This window comes from Prinia subflava, chromosome 14 (assembly GCF_021018805.1).
Source record: "Prinia subflava isolate CZ2003 ecotype Zambia chromosome 14, Cam_Psub_1.2, whole genome shotgun sequence".
Taxonomy (NCBI): domain Eukaryota; kingdom Metazoa; phylum Chordata; class Aves; order Passeriformes; family Cisticolidae; genus Prinia; species Prinia subflava.
The window spans coordinates 11,667,977-11,675,560 of NC_086260.1; positions in this window are offsets into that span (position 1 = coordinate 11,667,977).

A 7,584-nucleotide genomic window follows, 5' to 3' on the forward strand; every position below is an offset into this window, starting at 1 on the left:
CTGAGGGTGCAATACAAAACAGAGGCATACATTTTTATTTTTTATAAAATCCAGTATCATGTTCAGCATGTTCCTGGAGACTCCTTCTAACATAACACCCAACCAAGACAATGTTGGTAAAAGGACCAGTGGTGTAAAGGGAAGACCTATAAAGGACAGCATATAATTTATAATGGAGTGTTGTTATTTTAACCTTTCCTTCCTTGTTCAGTTTTATGTACTTGAGTTGAAAGTGCAGAGGCAGCAGAGAGATAGTATTAATTTCACCCTGTAACATGCAACATAGGTTAAAAGGGGGGAAAGCTGACTTGGTTTTGTCACTCTTGTGGTCTCCAAGGTAAGTAGGATGAGTATAGGAGGAAAATCTCTAGTGCTGGTGTCCCACACATTTTTCTATTTGTCCATTTCTGTCATGGTTGAGTGAGCAAATGTGTGGCTGGAAAACAGGTATGATTGCCATGTGTTCTAGAACCTGGCCCCAGGTATCTCCTCATGGCTGCTCTCGGCAGGAAATGCAGTAGGGATGCAGGAAAAGGTATGCACTTAGTACAGGACAAGGTATGTGTTGTTTATGTGCATTTATGGTTATTCATGGATTAAGAACCCTGTATCATTGGTGGGTGAAGGTGTAGGGAATTAGATCACTGGACCCTTTGAGAAATAGAATCTATCTATCTATCTATCTATCTATCTATCTATCTATCTATCTATCTATCTGTCTATCATCTACCTATCTATCATCCATCTTAAAACAGCAGCCTCCTAAATATCTATTTAAAACATTTCAAAAAACCAAGCTGACAAGACATGAAAATCAGAAGGAGACAGAAGGGTGGAGAAAGCACCTGAGAGCTGGGAATAGAGGACAAATAATCCCCACCCCTGCAATGGTCCCAGCCCCCATTCTCACACTGCTAGCATCCCTCCCTTTGGTAAAAAGACCCAGGCAGATTTTCACCTTGTCTCCTCAGACAGAGGAACTGGCCCTTTTTTTCACAGTGTGACTCGCTGGCAGATGGAAGGTGCCTGAGGGGTCTTGTTCAAGGAATGTCTCCAGTATGCAAAATGCACCCACAGGCAGACAGGAGAGGGGTGGGTTTCCTCTTGTGAAAGAACTGGGTGAAACAGTTTTTGTCTCCTCATGGTTCTGTTTTGACTTTGAGAAGACTTAAGTAGCCTGTAGTTTTACTAACTGAGACTTTTGTTTTAATAGGAACTGAGACAGAAACCTCCAAATGGAGCCAAACTTTAGTTCTGAAGTGGGAGAAGGCCAAAATCATGATGTCAGAAAGGTGTGCATATTTCAAATATTTAAAATTCTTGAGCAAAATTTCTTAGGAGATGAGAATCTGACCCATAAATCAGTGTGATGCAAGCTTTGCAAAGTCCTAATATTTGCCAATCCTTGCTTTCAGCCCCAGAGGATTTACTGGTTTTTATTCTTGTTGCTTTCAGTGGAGGTAAGAGAGGCAGACAGAGGAAACAGCCAAGCCAAGGAACAAGAGTTGATGAGAAGCCCATAGTTAGTTGGTCAGTTAGTCTATCACTCAATGGTTGTTTTACCAGGTCTTCTTCCAAGGCCATTGGACAACATGTGTGGCCTAAACTGGATGTATGCGCTTTCTCCAGCCTCCTACAAAACAAAAAGCCAGGCTGAGGCAATTACATCTCTGAAAACATGCTGATTTCTTGTAGGAAGTGTCAGGCACTACATGGGGAGATTCATTTCTGTATCCAGCTCTACGGTGATGGCAGCTCAGAATTGCCCCTGTGGATGGGCAGTCTCTGGGTTGAAACCAGTCGCCATCAATGGACCTGTTATGGTGTTTTGGAGGTCTTGGACTGGCTGGTAACAGGAAGATGCCCACAGTGCTGTTGGCATGGTTTGTCCCCTTGTTTCATTATTTTCTTTCCCTACTCTGACCTATTATTAACAGACCCACCTTCTACCTAGTGTTTCTGTTTCCCCTGATATATTTGTAAAAGGCCTCTTATTCTCCTTAATCCCTTTGGCTATAATTAACTTGTTCTGCATTTTGGCTGCCCTTATCTTTTCCCTGCAAGCCTTAACTGACTGAATATTCTTGTGTGGTTGCTTCCCTGTTTTCCATTTCTACTAAAGGTTTTCTTTTTAATCCTCAGATCTCTGAGCAGGCTTATTTCTTGCATTTTTATTCTTTATTTACTCTTCCTTTCCCACCTTGCTACGTAAGCTAGACCCCATCTACCTTACATACATCTCAGGATGTGTAGATCTCAGGACTGACTCACATGGCACATTACTTGCTCCATTTCTTAATTCACTGCAACTCATTCACCTTTTTCCTTTGGCACTGTGCAATTTTTTTTTTTGCAATGCTGGATTTGCCCTTCCTTCTTGGGGGATTCCTACCTTCTCAGACAGTTGCATTCTTCACCTAATATCTTTTGTTCTACAGAAAATACGCAAAGTAAAAATTACATGTTTTTCAGAAAGTATTATTTATGCAGGGTTTATTTTTGACCCAGAAAACCAGAAAGGCTGAAGGTGGACTAAGAGCTCTCCAGCACTCTGTGGCAGGGGATCATGGTGGTAAAAGCCCACAGGGGATGGTGTAGACCTGTTCACCATTGCCATACTGAGACAGCCTGTTCTGCCTACTATTTTAGGGTGCAGGAGGAAGGGTCTTGGGCCACCCTCTCATTCCTCAGCCCACTGCTACCACCTCCCTCAGGAGCAAGCACAGCGAGAGGATGATTTTACTGCTAACAAAGAGACATAAACAGAAGTGCGATTTCCAGCCATGCTTTTCCTCTCCCTCCTAAGGACACCTGAAGGAGAGGCCACCAGGCAATGCAGGTACACCATGTAATGAATACAGTGGGTGGGGATGGGGATGAACAGCCATTCTTTTGTTCCTGTTATTGTGGAAACAGAGGCTAAAGCAGACGAGAGGGCTGGCTGCCTGCTCCACTCCATGTTCAGTCCTGGGTGAAGGCAAGCAGCAGCTGTCCATGGCCATGCCCACAGCCAGTCTTGCTGGCCTTGGTCCTTGTCATCACTCTTAACAAAGCACATTGCCCCTTTTTTGTCTTTTGCTTTCCTCCAGTTTCAGGCCCTGCTGCTCTAGCACTATGATTCAGCAAGGTAAAGTGGGGGAGGGAAGGAGGAAGAAGTTTGGAGGGGTTGTTTTACAGAAAAAAAAAAAATTGAAAAGGCAGTCCTTCGGAACCCGGACATTGCCACTTCTGCCTTTGCCCCTTCTGTTGCCTGATCTACCTTTTCAGACACAATGAGGAAATTTCCGAGAATAGCCCTGAGCCGGCCCAGAGTACTCTGGCATCCCCGAGCACAGGCAAGGGGACAAGAGGTGCCCAGCACACCGGGAAGGGGAATAGCAAGACCAGGCTGCTCCCAAACACACTCACGCATGCACACCTACCAGCCTCCTTCCACAAAAGAGGCTTCTTTGATTTTCTTTGAGAGGAGGAGGCATGAGAGATGAAACTTGAAGGCTGCAAATTCCTCAGCCACCTATCTTGCCTCCCTCTCCTTTCCTATGCTGCCTGCCAGCTCCATGTTCAGGAGCTACAGCTCCTGCTTCCCATACAAATAGGTGAGGCTGAACAACTGGGCTTTTAAACCTTGTGGGACATTCTGTTGCTTTTGGGGGTTGTTTTATTATCACAGCATTTGTGTGCTTTGTCTGTCAGAGCCACCTCAAGGCTGCTCTGACTCCAAAGGGCCAAGTTGCTGGGTAGCTGGTTTGGAACACAAGTGTGCCTTGTGCTGTGGTTTAAGCATTTTTTCCACCCAAGCTGCCCCCATCTTGCCCTCAACCAGCCCCAGGAAGCTTGTCTTTGTGCATATTGATAATTACCCTGTGCTGTAGCAATGCTTTTCCAAACCTTCAGCTCTATTCCTGCCATTTCAAAGGGATATTGTTGCCAAGCACCCAGCTTGTCACAAAACTGTGAGCTGGAGACCCTAAAACAGCAGGTGGTACTCAGGTGTGTTGGGATAATCCTCAGCTTTTCTAAGGCAGGGTTACTTTTCCCTCATGAATAACTAGGATAAGAACAGGAGAAGCAGATGATGTTTCTGTTTCAGTTATCTGGTGCTTGTAGGCTTTCCCTTATTTTTTACAAGGTAGGCTATATTGCTTCTCCTATGTCAGGGACAACATTAGGGGTAATGAGTGAGATCTTATTCTCTCCAGAGCTGTGGCAAAGCAGCTCACATCAGCCACCCCAGAGCTGCTGTGGCTGTGAGGAGGTGGTGGTTCTTAGCCTGTTCAGAGCATCTGATATTGTGCTGTGGCTCAGTTAGAGACACTGCTGATCCAGGAGGGAGTCCAGCTGGCTCTTCTGTTTCTTTGCCTGACCCTGGAGACATAAATGAGTGGTATCAATCAGAAACAATGCCTGAAAGTCAAGTAGATTTGGTGTTCATCTAAATAGGGGAAATCCTGTGCACTGAGATTTCACGACCTGGTGGCTGGAGTGCAAAATGCATGGAGAGAAAGTGCACTTCTGCAGAACATTTCCTAAGGCATCCAAGGACTCTCTGAAACCCACAAAGCCTGCCGTAAAACCACAGCTGCAACAAAAGAGGAAGAGTCCACAGCAGAACTGGGAGCATATTAAACCTTGCAAAATCAGTCTCTTTCTGTGGGGGGGAGCATGTGTATAATACACAGAGAGGGAGCTGTGCTTTTTCAGCACTGGGGCTATAAGTGAAGGTAGCATGTAGGAATGCTGAGCAGGGATGGTGATTTCAGGCAGGGCTGGATACAAATGCAATGGCCTGAGCCCGTGGCTTTACAAGAATGACCAGTCTTCTGAGGACCTAGTGCAGTGGATTTAAAGGATTCTAGGTGGTTTGTAAGCCACAGAGGTAAATTCAGCAAAGATGTACATGGGAGAGTGGACCTTCAGAAAGCAGCCAGGATGAGGGTGCAGATGAAAAGATGGCCAAGTGGTGAAAAGTGCATAGGTCAAAGGGAGTGTAATTTTCAAGTGACACTAAGGAGGAACATAGGAAAACGAAGTAAAAAGACTGTGTTAAAGTATAGCCAGCTGTCTAATGTTCCAATATCATCTCTGTTCTTATCCTGACACCACTGTACTCAGTTGCTATAGAGTTCCAAGTCCTGCAGGGTCCTATGAAGGCAGTGTTCAAAGCTGACCTCAGTGAGACTGTCTGCAGTGGCTGCTTTCCTGGGCATTAACTTAGGAGCTCAGGGTTAACTCAGTAATGCAGGACCTTTGCTGGGCAGGTCTGTGTGCCTCCTGAACAATTTTGCTGGAGCTGGAATGACTCTGGCAACAGGGATCATGAGAAAGAAAGGAAGTTCATGAAGCCTGTGCCTGGATTGTCTGTAAGAGCTGTTGCTTCATCTGGACAAGCCTCTAGGCCCACAGTGCTGGTGCATACTTTGGGAATGTGCCTATGGTATGGTTTGCAGTGAGAGCTGCATATTTTGCCTGCTACATGTATCCAGCTGCAAATTTCCATTCCTGGCATGTGACCATGTCCAAAGCCTGCACTAACACAGATTAATGGATTGCCACAACACTACATGATATAGAAAAATTCTGCCTTAACTAAGCAGGCAGAGACTGTAGGGGTCTGAGTTAAGCAGGTGTAGAGCCTGTTCTAAATCTCAGGAGTCTGTGGCTCCTAGGTACAGTGGACCCACCTCCTGGAGGATTTTAGAAAGCACAGAAGGAAATGATCTAGAGATTCTTGCTGCTATCTCAGCTCTTCTGAGCGCAAGGTCAGCAGAAAAACAGCTACTCCATGCTATGTCTGGACTGCAGGCAGACAGGCTCCACTGGGCAAGCCACAGCCCTGATGACCTGACCACCTCATCCAGGCCAGGGATGTGGTTGGAGCTCCCTGACCTCCTTTAGCCCACACAACCTATCTTTCTTCCTAGGAAGGCAGATAGAGCTGCTGTAACCTTCAAGATAGAAGGTCCAAGGAGTGGCTGAGATCAGGAGTTAACAGCAGTGTTTTTATCTCTGTGATTGTCCATGTCTTGCCTTCCAGTGGTGCAAAAATTCACATTCATATCCCTCAAAGTCAGCTTGCTGTGGAATTAGTGGAGAAAGAGAATAAAGCAACGAGATAATGCAGTGGGGGGAGCACTTTTTTGCATCTTTCCTGGGTAGACACATCATCCCCATTCCCATCACTTGCAGGACCAGCTGTGATTTCTGGCAATGCGAGACACAGCCATCACTCTCTGGGTTCCTTTCCTTTTCATTGTCCCTCTGGAGAACAGGACTCTTGTTAGAAACCCTGAAAGTATCATTTAGAGCCAGCTCTATTATTCTGTAGCCAGTGAAGCAAGACAGGCATACTCTCCCACAACCTAGGGATGCCCCTCTGATCTATTACCAATGGGGCTAGATTTAATGGGATCAGAGCCTGCCCTTTTTCACATCCCAGAGGGACAACACCTGCCCCCCACAGAACAAAGAAGAAACCTGTTGTGATGGGAAAAAAAGACAGAATTCTCTCCAGAGAGACAGCAAGGCTGTTTGATTAAGAGCATCTTTCTCCCAGCCAGCTGGTTTGCTAGCAAAACAACCAACTAGACTTCATCTTTATGCAAGAGAGAAAATCTCTGTGAAGCAAATGCCACGAGTTCCATTTTATTCACCCATATAAACCACAAGAAATCTGGGGAAATCTTTGCAGAAAAGGACTGTAGGAGCAAGAGGGAAAATATTTCTGCCTAAACCAAATATTTAAAAAATATATTTAAAGGGTAATTTCAGTGCAGTATTTGAAATTCTGCAGCAGAGAGATCTATCTAGAAGCTTCATCTCTAGCTTGTCTTCCTCAAAAGGCACAATAGTTACCATTGCTGTACTTTTCTCTGTAGCCCCTAGTCTCTGTAGTCTTCACAGAGGTGCAGCACCCCAGTCAGGCAGGTCCAGTTCCAACTGTGTTTTGTGCATGAATGTCCTCTGGAGACTGTCCCATGTGTACACATCTGCCCAGGAGTGCCCTTTACCTGTAGCACTCCCAGTCCTGGGGCAGGAAATCAGGATGGGACCAAACAACCTACATCTCCTTGACAGTAGTGCCCAACTCCAAACCAAGCCATGCCTGTTTATTTCTCTGCCTGTTTCTCAAATTGGAGACCAGCCTTCATTGCTGCTGCTTATCCCATAAGTCGCCCAGAGGAAACCTGGTATATGAGCGCAAGTACAAGTTCCAAGGCAGTAAGAAGAAGTTTGCTTGTGACACAGGTACCTTTGTGGTACATGGTTCATTAGCCCAGTCCAGAGCTGGAGCGGAAGGACTTGGGTATGCTTGGGTGTGTTTGTGCATCCTAGTTTCTTTAGCAGTTTGGGTTCTCTTGCAGAAATGTAATTGTGAGCAAAGTTTTATTCCAGAGGAAGCAGCACGTAGCAAGAAGTTCACCTCCAGTAGAGAGGATCTTAATATGACCTTCCATAAAAAAAGAGCCATTGTTTTGAGTTGTTAAACAGCTGCTTTGTTTCACCCCACTAATGGTTGCAATTCAGGAGTGAATAATTTAAGCCTTAGATAAACAGCTGGTAAAATAATTTGGATTTTTCCTGGCG